Genomic DNA, 12,949 nt, shown 5'->3' on the forward strand with positions numbered 1-12,949 from the left:
AAAATTGCAAATTAATAAATAAATTTTATTAAACATAAAATCGCGTATGATCATGTACTTCCGTAGTTTTTGTACCGTTAAAATTAAACATAAAATTAATTAATTGAATAAATATTTATAAACATAAAAACTAAAATTCATAAATGTAATGTATAGAAATTCCCGTTCTGGCCAATATGCTTTTTTATCTAGAAAAAAAGTCATATTAAAAACATTAACTTTGGCATAATATTTAAATTTAATATTTAAATGTATAATAATAGTAAAATATTAACTATCAAGAAAAAAAAGGTAGTTTATAGTGTTCTTTTTACTCATTAAATTTGCCAAATCACGAGCACCAAAAGAGGAATATTGGATTAAAATAAAAACAATTTATTATACAAATAATGCACACGGTTAATGTTTCGACTATAGTTAGTCTTCTTCGGAACGGATTGTTACAAAAGAAGAAGATAAATATCAAGAAACATGATAATTAATGTTCATTTAACATACTAAAACATTAAACATTAGTCTAGACTAAAATATTAAACAATCACCTAACAATATAAACAAAATAAACAAATAATCTAATTAAATCACAAATATAAAAACGCCGGAATAATCGAATGAAACCATGGCAAGATATATTTATATTGAGAAGTGGTAAAATCTCTTTTGTCAGGAAGACAATGTAAAAAATTATTAACGGGGGTATTTTGATTTAAAAGATTTTTAAAATATATGTTTTGCAGGAATTTTTTATAGGGAAACGAAGAAAGTGAATAACGTTAAACTTTACATGTTTACTTCACCTTATTTTAAAATTTTATTTTTATTTTTTAAGTAACAAAAATGCTTTTCCTTTGTATTATATTATGGGTATTCTGGTCACTAAAAAGTATAAATGACAGACGGTGTAAATAATTCTAGCTGTTCTGTAGGTATCTGAAACGCAAAAAGCTAAAATTTTCTTATTCAGAAAAAGTATATGTGGCTACCGTCTGAACTAAAACTAAACCAATATTTCCATTCTCTAGGCAGCCTTTTTATCAAAAATATTATTAATCAATATTAAATAAACAATTTACGGTCTGAGCTTGGATTTTATAGTAGCCTAATAATATTTTTTATATACTATGTTTACATATTTTTTTCAACCTTAATAAACTACGCGCCGACTAACTTGTCAGACTTATAACACAGCTCCTATTGGAGTAGTAAAATCCCCTCACTCCCCTCTAATTAAATTGATTTAAATAATAGTAAAGAATTTACTACTCCAACAGGAGCTGTGTTGTAAGTCTGACAAGTTATGTCGGCGCGCAGTTTATTAAGGTTGGAAAAAATATACGTGTAGTACACAAAAAATATTATTAGGCTATTAAGATCCAAGCTCGGACCGTAAACGGCTTATTTAATATTGATTGATTGTATAACGGTCACATAAAACCGGAGTTCTTATTTCTCTTATATTATTAAAAATATTATAACTTTTTTTTAAATTTTGTTAGTATTTTATTAAAAGAAAAAAACTAATAAACGTATAATGTTTATTCTAGTTCAGACAATAACCACACTTATTCTGAATAAAAAAATTTTTTGTTTTTGGGTTTCTGATACCTATAGAACAGCCAGAATCATTTACTCCGTCTGTCATTTACACCTTCTAGTGATCAGAATATAACATAGAAAAAAATAGCATTTTTCTTACTTAAAAAATAAAAATAAATTCTTAAAATAAGGTTAAATAAGAACATGCAAAGTTTAACAATATTCGCTTTCTTTGTTCCGCTATAAAAAATTCTTATATATGAAAAATACTTATTTTTAAGATCTTTTAAACCAGAATACGCCCTTAATTTATTGTTTGTTATTAATATATAGTTATTAATTATATACATATTAGTATTAGAAAGCATATGGTATAAAATAATTTAAATATTCAAATTATTGTAATAATAATAAAAAAAATCAATTATTTACATTTTTTTCTGTGTGTGAATGCGTGATGTTATTGACAATAGTTTCTTTGCACGTTTACATTTCTTTTACAGATTTTTTACACGGTTAATTTTCACAAGTGTGATGTCAAATACAGACAAGATTTTTGTTTATCTGTTATAAGCGTTATTTCGAATGCTAAATTTTAATAATCAAACGTTTTTAATAATCAAACATTTTCAAACTGCAAACGAGAGACAAGCAATATCATCTACACAGCATGTAGCCTTAAAATACTATGATCTTTTCTAGCAGCACTAGCGTATAATTTGTCCGCCGACATTGCGAATTTCTTCTGCAGCAACACATAAAATGTTGAACAGTTTCCTCGAATGGTTGTAACAACGTTTGTATGTCCTTGCATTATTAATTCGTTAAGGTATTGTTCACATTCTCATTCTAAAATAATAATCCTCTTAAAAAATGTTTATTCTTCTTTAAAGAAAATGCTGTCTCAAATGTTATTCTTTCAAAAAATTTTGACAGACTTGGAAGAAAGAGTTTATATATAGAAACAGAAACTTATCTCAATTTTTAAAATATATTTTAAATTTCTTTAATGCATTTAATGCGCGTGTGAGTATGAAAATGCAATTTGTTTTTCTAAATATGACAAATATTATTTTTTAAAAGCTTAATGACAATAATAATTAACGGCAAGACGTTTGTGTGTGATAAAAAATTTACAACATAAAAATACACAAATATATATAATTAAATGTAAAATATGTTTGTTTAATTAATAATATTCACGATGTTTAGAAATACAAATTGGATTTTGATATTCACACGCGTGGCCGGGGCGTATTAAAAAAAAAGGTGTGGCCTCGGGGGGTTAATGATGCAAGAGCATGCAGACGTTGTTATAATCGTTCAAGAAAACTGTTCAATATTTTATGTGATTGTTGCAGAAGAAATTCGTAATGTCGGTGAATAAATTATACGCTAGTGCTTCTAGAGAAAATCGTAGTATTTTAAGACTATATGCTGTGGATGATATTGCTAATCACTCGTTTGCAGATTGAAAATGTTAAACGTTTGATTATCAAAATCTTGCATTTGAAGTCACGCTTATAACAGATAAATAAAAATCTTGTCTGTATTTGACATCACACTTGTGAAAGTTAAGCGTGTAATAAATCTGCAAAAGAAATGTAAACGTGCAAAAAAATTTGTCAATAATATCACACACACACGCACACACAGTAGAAAATGTAAATAATTGATTTCTTTATTATTACAATAATTTGAATATTGAAATTATTTTGTACCATATGCTTCCTCACACTTATATGTATGTAATTAATAACAATATGTTAATGACAAATAATAAATTACAAAGACGTATTCTGGTTTGAAAGATCTTAAGAACGTTCTCCGGAAAATCGATTTTCTCTAGATTTTTTTTAAAACTGTAAATATACATTAATTTTTAGGTGTGCTTTATGCGTGGTATAAATTTCAGTACCTCTTACGGTATTAAAAATCAAGATATTGAGCTTCAAAGTTTCAACTTTTAACATAAAATTCCTATTCCGAGCTATTGTAATACAGACATAATGAATTGTGAAAAAAGTTTTCTCTAAATGTTTTTGAAAAACTAGTATATAATCCATAAAAATAGAAATAATATGCGATAAGTGTCAATACCTTTGCGGTACGCGTTTACGAGAAATACTTGTGTAAAGTACGCGATTTGATCAATTTTTCGCTCGGTTCAGGAATGACAGAAGAGGAGAGGCGTCAGTTATTACTTGGCAACGCCGCATGAGTTCTCACGCGTGAAGTTAACTTCTTATTTTTTAGTTGTTATATGTAATATTTTGTATATAAACAATGAAGGGTCAAAGCACATAACATGGCGTAGCGATATACGACGGTCGTAGTCCCCGACCTTTTTTTTTATAACGGAAAAGGAAAATTCGTAACAAATACCCCCTCCCCCGGGGTGGGGAGGGCGGTTATGTGGGGTTTCCACCCACTAAAAACCTCTCCGAATACCTCACTGCGCTACTTGGGAGGCCCCGGGAAACATGGATCCGTCCGTGAGCCTCCCCGCGCTTCCCCTGAATTTTGTAATGAGTGGAAGGTATTAGCCCCACTCATCTCCCCTTCCTCCGGGGTTGCCGCGAGCGGCACGGGCGCGTGGCTTTTCCCGACCACGCGCCCGCCCCCGGGCGAGATGGGGGAGGAGTGACCGCTGCCTAGGCTACGGGCTCCTCTCCTTCTCGCACCCTCTCATAGAGGGCAGGTGGAAGGCAGTGGTCTGGTTTCCCCAAACACCACCCTCCGCGGATCGGGTGGAGCACTTGTGGCGGAAGCCCCTTAGGGAACCCGCCCGAGCCCCCCCCCGATCCGCTTCCAAAACGTCGACTATGTCGACCCGACGCGGATCGAACCAAAGTCCGGCGCTGCCTGTCCTTTCCCAGGGAGGGGGGGAGGAGGAGCCCTCGCATTCGCTGTGCCCTTCGTCTCCCCGTCTCTCCTTCAACCACCTCTTAACCTAGACGACCTCCCCCTTTTGGGGAGAGTCGACGAGAAGGGGCAGGAATATATTCCCACCCCCCTCAGACTTCGTCCTTAATCCTGCCCTGTACCCAGGGCTCCGATGCTCCTTTGACCACCCCGTCTCCGTCTCCCCCTAACCGGGGGGGCGGGGGGGGGGCGGCCTTGGGGCCCCGTCTCCGTCATCGTCGCTGTCGTTGGCAGGAGGATCAACCTCCCCCCTCGTGATCCTTTCGTTCGCCTCTTTCTGCGACATTACTTTGCCACAGAAGGAGACGAACGCCCTCCACTTGTTGTCAACCTCTCCCCCCTCGACAGTCGCGCGAATGACTGCCGGGAGAGAGAGATTTTCCCCTACCGCTGCCCGGAGGACACGGCGCTCCTCTGCCCACGTTGGACAACATTCCAGCGTGTGCTGCGCCGTGTCTTCCTCCTCCGGGCAATGATGGCAGCGTGTGGTGCGCTCCTTCCTGATCCACAGCAGGTAATCTCCGAAACATCCATGACCGGATATCACCTGCAATGTGTGGAACGTAGTACCGCGTTTCCTACGCTCCAACCACTCCTCCAGTACCGGTTGAACGGCTTCCCGCACTCTCTCACCCTGTAATCGCGGATCAAGAAGGCAATCCTTCCATTTTTGGGTGAGAGACCGCGAGATCTGGAGCCTCAGCTCTCCCTTCGCTCTCGCCGGGACTTCCCCCAGCCTGTCCCTGATCGCCTTTGTGCGTTCGTACATTTCCGCGTACGATGCGGCGATCAAGTGAACCGGGGGAATCCCAGCGATGATAGTCGCCCCCATGTAAGAGACGGTCCTATAGCATCTGGCGGCCCTAATAGCGATTACCTTTTGGGCCGCCTCCATCTGCTTTTTAAGGTAGGGAGTATTCCCCACCTTCTCCCACCATATCGGTGCTGCATAAAGCAAGACCGATTGGACCGCCGCCACGTAGAGGCGTCTCACGTGCCCGCTGGCCCCTCCTACGTTGGGCAAAAGCCTAGCTAAGGCGTTTGCCGCCTTTTTCGCCTTCTGGGCCGCACGGGCAACATGTTCGCCGAAGCTTCTCTGCTCGTCCAACCACATCCCGAGGTACTTCTGATAAGGAATGATCGGGATTCTTACCTCTTCGATTCGGAAGCTGAGCCCTTCCGGAGGAGGAACATGGCCCCGCTTTTTGTTGTAGAAAACGGTGACTTCCGTCTTCTGCGGGGCCACCTCCAGGCTCAGCCTCTTTATCGAGCGCACCACACTCGCAGCCGCCATCTCCGCCAGTTTGATGGTCTCCTGCCACCCCTCCCTGCTGACTCCCAGGTATATGTCGTCGGCATATCCCGAGAGCCAGCATCCCGTGGGGAGGAGTGCCCTGAGGACCAGGTCGTATCCGATGATCCAGAGCAGAGGCCCCAGGACTGATCCCTGAGGCACTCCGCATCCCATCAACCTGGTCCTCCGGACTCCGTTCCGGTCCGTGTATAATAATCCTCTCTCCCGGAAGTAATCCCGGACGACCTCCACTAGGTATGGGGAGATCCCAGCCCTCAATAGGGCCTCTCCCAATACCGGCCAGGGGAGGGAGTTGAACGCGTTTCTCACGTCATACGAGACGCCAATCACTACCCTTCCCCCCCTCAATTTCAGCCTCCGTGCGAGCCAAGACGCGCTTGATCGCGTCGATCGTCGATCTGCCCGCACGAAAGCCGAATTGGTCGTCCGAGAGACCACTTTTCCGGGAAATTTCCTGGACGAGGCGTTCGGCAATTATTCTTTCGAATATTTTGCCCGCCTCGTCCAGTAAGCACACGGGCCGGTAAGCCGACGGGGAATCCACAGGTTTTTCCGTCTTCGGCAGGAGCACCAGACTGGCTGTTTACCACCTTTTGGGGAACCGGCCGGCCTTGAAACACGCAGTGAACAATTTAGCGCATATCGCCGGCTAACCCCCCAGCGGCCAAGGTCCATATTCGGCCTGAAATCCCGTCAGGGCCAGAGGCTTTGCCCCTCTTGACCCTGCGGAGAGCCCTCGCGAGTTCTTCTTCCGTCACCCCCAGTTCGTCGTCTCATTCCCAGGTTGGTATTCTTGGGAACCGGACTTCCCCTCCGTCCCCGACCGGGAACAACGTTTCCACCACTCGGTCTATGAACCGGGGATCCATACTTTCCGTGAGTGGGGGCGCCCAAGGTCTCAACTTGTCCTTGACAAGCCTATATGGGCGCCCCCACGAATCTCCCTCCACACTCGCGAGGAGCTCTTTCCAGGCTTTCTTCTTGGCCGCGAATATCGCGCGGGAGAGGTCCTGACGGGAAGCACGCCAGGCCTCCCCCGCTTCTTTCTCACCCCTGGCTCCGCGCCTATTCGCTCGAGCCCTTTGCCAGACCCTCTTGGCGCGGACAGAGGAGCGTCGCAGATCTGCGATCTTCCCCGTCCACCAGTAAGCTGCACGTCGGGGGGGAAGACGCCGGACGCGGGGCATAGCCACGTTGCAGGCCCTTGTTACGATCGCGACCATACCTTCCGCCTCCGCGTCCACGTCCCCGTTTCCCCCGACATCGCCGTCCTCCTTCCCCCAAGTCAGTCCCAGGACCGCTGCATTCAGCAGATCCTGGTCTAACTTTTTGAGGGCCCATCTCCGTGTTCGCCTTTCCAGTTCGCGACGGCGGGCCAGCCATCCCGGAGGGGCAGCCCGGACCTCCATCTCTATATAAAGATGGTTAGAGAGGGTCTCTAGGTCCGTGGCTACCCTCCACCCACGTATCTCGCGTGCGGCAAGGGGGTTAGCCCACGATAGATCTACTATCGAGGCCCCCCGCCGGCGCACGCAGGTGTTTTTCCTCCCTGTGTTCAACAGACACAGACCGAGGCCCGCCGCTCATGCTTCCAAGGCGCGGCCCCTCCGATCGGTGGACGGGGAGCCCCACAGCGAAGACTTCGCGTTGAAATCCCCGGCCACCAAAATCCGACCAGGAAGACATCTGCGGGCGCACGTGTCAATCTCGTGCAGTGCCCGCTCAAACCTGGCCAGGTTCCAAATCGGAGGGGCGTACACTCCAATCACGGAGATGAGCCCCCATTGGATCGCCACAAACCCCGTCCCGGCCTCTAGCTTGCTGCACGGGGGGGGGGGGATTCAGGCGTCGTCCGCCACGTAATCGCGGCGAGGCTTCTTTTATTGCGTACCCAACATGGGTGGTCCGTTGGGACTCTATAGGGCTCCGCGATTATGCCCAGGCCACACCCGCGCTCCGCCATACTGTGGACAAATAAGTCCTGCGCAGCGCGGGCGTGGTTTAATTTGGCCTGTATTATCTTAAGAGACATTTAGTTTCTCTTTGTCGATCCCTCCATTCCCGTCTTCGAGGTTGACGCATCCGTTGCGTCCACCGTCACCTCCATTGCTTCGGTAGATGTTCCGGGTACCACCCTACCCATTTGCCGTTCCGTGATCTTTTCTTCCACGACGACCTCCATCTCCCCTACTGTCATCGTCTTCGAGTTTTTTGGCCGCGTCAGTGACCTACCCTCCACTTTTATGCCGGCAGTCGCCACCACAGATGTTACTTTGGGTCTTGTCTTCTTGCCTTTTTTCGTCTGTGGCTGCACTTTGTTTGGCTCCGCCGGCTTTTCTTCCACCCCTCCGGCGTTCCCGCTTTTGGTAGCACCCGTCTGGGACTGTCCTCCTCCTGCCTTCGGTGGGTTCTCGCCGCCTTTGCCCCTGCGACCACCAGGGCAGGCCTTGCCGCCTACCCTATGATCGCATTTAAGGCCCTTTCCGTCGCATACGGCACAGTGCGCCTGGGATACGCATTCGCGTGCCGCATGACCTATCCCGCCGCACCGGTAGCAAGCGCTGGTGCGGTCCGTCCTGCTCTGGCACGTGGTGTCGCTCTGGTGTGCCCGACCTCCTGGCACCTATAGCACTGGAGCGGGCGTTTTGCGAGCACCTCGACTTTTGTTCTCATTCACCCCAGCGCTACGCGGCCCTCCTTAGCCAGGATGTTAGCGCACCTCAGCGGACATTTGACCACCGCAGTGTGCCCTCCTCTTAGCCCTCCTCGTATAGGGCCCACCATGACGTCTTCAGGGGGAGAATTGCCGACGTTTGCGATAGCCCCTCTCAATTCCTCCGCCGTCACGGATAAGTCAAATTCCACTTATCTGGACCTCTGCTGTCATGGTGGGACGTCCCACCGTAACCCCCTCCTTGCTATTTAGAATCTCCCTCATCTTGGCTGCCAGGGCATCCCCTTTCGCGGCACTTCCTTGCCCCGACACCTCGATGTTGAGAGCCCCCGTTGCAGTTGTCCTGATATTCAGGGGCTTCTCAATTCCAATATCTTTTAATTGGATGCTCCTCCTAACCATGCCCATATATTCCGCGTAACTATCTTTGGGACATGTTAGTGTCACGGCCGAAGTTCTCGGTTCCTTCCGTGTCGCTACCTTCTTCTGCTGTTTCTGCTGCTGTTGCCGCTGAGAGGCAGGTGCGCTTTTCGTCTGCTTCTTTGCGGCAGCCTTTTCTCTTCTGCCTACCACCTGCGACCATTGGGTGTCTGCTTCGAAGCTTCGAAAAAGTAACAGTCCTAGTGTGTACGGTTACCGAGCGTAACGACGTAGTTGACGTCCACTTTCTCAGGCGGCGCGTCAGTATACGTCCGCTGGAACGGAATGATCCCGGTGGCCGCTCTCAGGTTTCTCTTTGATAATAGAATATATAGATATTCGAAAGACGATTAAACAGCGCATGAATATGAACGTGACTAAACTAATAACTATAATACATATATACATTATGGCAAGCGCCAAACATCATATATAATCTACATGGGTAAATGCTTCTTATATAATCCATATCTAAAAAAGAGATGTAAAATTTATTGTTGTCGCTTTTCCGCGATGCCGATTGGTTCTCTTGCTGCGCTTACTTTATTTGCAGCTGTCATTGTATATTTTGACAGTTGTATGTATCAAGGAGTTAATAGTGTAATAGTAATAGCATAATGTTAAAGCTAAATAGCGCGCGCAAAGCGCGCGTCTGTAGTGTCTATTTATATCTCGATACTCGCAACCCATTGCGTCGCGTAAAAGAGTCACGGTCGGTCTCGCTCCGCGTATACTTGGCGCGAGACACTACCGTGTCTCTTGATATAAATGATGTGAACTCATATATAATCCTGTCAAATTGTATATGAAACATTTATATATATTTAAATATATTTTAATCGCCTGTATAATTTATGACGTGACAAGTCGCGTCAATTCCCCGGACAGGCTCAGCTGAGGGGAATTCGGGAATGTTCTCCCGTGGCGGGGCGGGGAAGAGCCAGCATGTATTAATTAGTTCTTAAGTTATAGTTAGAAGAGATCGCCAGGGATGACCGGAGCCATCGTGTAACGGCCACAAGCTGCTTCGAGGGAGAATACGGGAGGACAAGGACACCGCCGGAGGACGGGCTGCCGGACGGGTCGCGCCCGTGCCCCCCCTGCCGACCACACCGCGCGCCCGAACATGAGATTCGACCCCGCACTCGGTTGCACTGGCCATTAAAGACCATTAAAGATCGAGGACTTCCCGGGGGATGCCCTGGCGCCCTAACAGGGGCAAGGGCAGCGTGAACGGCCCAAGAAGGGGGCCCACTCTTATGGCCGCCACCCCGAGGAACTGCCGGCGCAGTAGCTAAGGCCCGGCCAGCCTGGCTCACGCGGCGCCGAAGATAATCGTGGCCCGGACAGCCAGATTATTTTGAAGAGGCCGAGCCGAGGCGGAGGAAGTGCGCGCAGCGCCACACGAGAATAACGACGCTGGCTATAAGAAACGGCATCCGGATTGAAGGGCGCGCGGCTAGCAAGCTAAGGCGCAGGCGCGGGGAGCCGGCGCGGCCCCGGCGGGCCCGCCATTATTCACTGTCGTGCCACGCGGCGTAGGGAGCGCATCTCCGAGTCTCCCGGCCTGGACAACCCGGACGTTCGAGCGATCATCTCCATTGTAACGTCACCACCCTGGCGTCTTCTCGTTAATTTGGAGGAGTGCTCGAGGCGTTGGCCCCGGGATTGTAGCGGTCATCGCCTAATGAGAGGCGCCTGTCGCCGAGTGCCATTCGATCGGACGTTCCCCGGGTAGAGAGGATCGGTCGGGATCCGAGCCGGGGCCCCGCCAAGAGCACACCCTCCCGTAAGTAGAGATCGTAGGCCCTCCCCGGGATCCTCGCCGAGGCCGACAGTCGTGCGGCGAGAATATTCGCGTTGGGGAAACGCGTGTCCGGATTGCGATCGCGTCGTACGTGGCGTGAAGGGAATCGCGTCGAGGACATCGCGAGTAGTTGGAAGGGGCGGGAGTCGAGCGGTCAGGTAATTTGGAGGGCGCTCGGCCCCGTAATTGTAACGACACGGACTCGGGTCGTCGAGACCGGGAACTTTGGTGCTGGCGACAATCGTCGGGATCGGCGTGGCGCCGCGGAATCGCCGGGCTTCGTGGGAGGCGGGATTCGCGTGGTCGACCGCGGGATCGTCCGCGAGACGTGCCGGATTTCGTGTGGATGGAATCGTGAGGCCCGAGTGTCGTTGTCGATTCGTGAAACCGCGGTGCATCAGGGCCGCGTGGTTGTGTAAAATGCGTGTTTCCGCGTTGTGTTAAGTTGCGTTTATTATGAGGTACCGCATTACCTTACGTCGTGAAGTACTCGTTCCGCGTTGTGTTAAGTTGCGTTTATTATCGTTGTAAAGTATTCGAGCCGTTGCGTTTTGTTACCTCAGTCATGCGAACCGCGTTACCGTGCATGAACTGAGTCGAGTTACCTATTTGATCCGTGCGGAATCGTCGAGTTAGAGTCACGAGGAACATTTGTCAAGCGGCTGCGGGCCATTTACGTTGTTATTGCCGAATGGCGTTATCTTGAGGTGATCGTACGTTCGTCGGTGCACTAGCGTGAGTCCCGGCGTCCGCCCTTTTATCGGCGTTAATTATTAAGTATCGTATCGACGTTGTTCATTTGCTTTCCGTATATTCGTTACCTATCTATACCTGACTCATTATTATACATTCTCAAATAATTTTAAATATATTCTTTATTTTGTCCTATTATTTATGTGTGGTTAATTGCGTCGCCCTCTCTCCGAATTCCCTCCGGTTCAGAGCCACGTCCTGAGATATTGTGTCAGGAAATATTAAAGTATCGTGTTTGGTGGCGCGGTCGTCCGCGCTTGGCGCCCATATTTGTCTAGTGGAGTCGCGTCGGTGAGTATAATCCTTGATAGCCCTTCTCCGGATAGCGAGACCGGGGAAAAAAGCGTCGCAAATTATATATAATCTGTGACGTTGCAGTTTCGCTGCAACGTTGCAGCGCCCCGCCGCCGTTACAAGGCGTGGGTTTCGCGACTTTTTCACGCCTGAGGACGGTTCAATGAGTCATTACGAGATCTCCAGGGGCATATTATAATCGCGTTACGTATTCTGATCCTTTTATTTTATTATTTTGTATGCTGCGCGGCGCCTCACCGAGACGAGATGCGGGTTTCCTGCGGGAGAATGCGAAGGATGGAGTCGCCAGAGAAGATGGAGCCGAGGGAAGAATCGCCGAAGCGGATCGAAGCAATTAGCTCGCGGGCCGCCGAGAGCTGAGAAGCACGGGGGACACGCGCGCGGAGCGTGACGCAGCAGCGGGCGGACCCGCAGAAGCAGGGCCCCGGGACGCCGGGGCAGAATAAACTCACCTGCCCTCCTCACTATGCTGACCGGATTCCGGGATGGATGGTCACCATTCCCGGACCGAGAGGAAGGAACGCAGAGGCAGTCATGTCCCATCCGCTGCCGGGAAGGATCCCGGAAAATCACCGCGCAAACAAGGGACCATTGAAGCGCCCAGGGGCTCCAAGCTGCCGTGTACTAAACGCGGACGCCTAGTTTTAGCGCCATCTACAAAAGCGGGGGGAAACTCGTAGCCGGATCTTATGGCTTATTCTGTCCATAGGACGCGGAAACGCTTGCCGCGCGGCAAGAAGCGACGCGGTAGTCAATTAACGTGTCGCTTTTCCGTAAGAATCAAAAGTTTATATATATATATATATATATAATTCTTCCATAGCAGCTTATTATGCTAATTAAAAAGATAAACTATACATTCTATTCAGATTTGTCACATCTGTCCTATATTATTAATAACATAATATAATTTCTAGACCGATTAAGCAAATATAAATAGGATGTACAGTAGAAAAGAAAAAAGAGCATTACAAAGTAAATTTTATATTTAAATAATATTTATTCACAAGAAATATAAAAATAGATATATTAGAGACAATATAAAAATAGATATATTAACCCTTGGTTGTCACACCTCTTTTTTGAATATTTTTAAGAATTTTTTTAAACATTCAACAAGTGAATTTTTTATAATATATTGATCTACAATGTTTAAACTTTGTTTTTGGACAGCATGCAGCTGTTTGAAAATTGGGGTTTTTGA

At 47.0% G+C, this 12,949-nt stretch overlaps 1 protein-coding gene across 2 annotated transcripts in view; it reads left to right on the top strand.

The window, feature by feature from the left end:
• LOC139809977 (odorant receptor 13a-like) overlaps positions 1 to 12,949 on the top strand; it is a 602,938-nt gene that overhangs the window by 75,897 nt on the left and 514,092 nt on the right. The gene's annotated exons all lie outside the window — the stretch shown is intronic.

This window comes from Temnothorax longispinosus, chromosome 1 (assembly GCF_030848805.1).
Source record: "Temnothorax longispinosus isolate EJ_2023e chromosome 1, Tlon_JGU_v1, whole genome shotgun sequence".
NCBI classification, from domain to species: domain Eukaryota; kingdom Metazoa; phylum Arthropoda; class Insecta; order Hymenoptera; family Formicidae; genus Temnothorax; species Temnothorax longispinosus.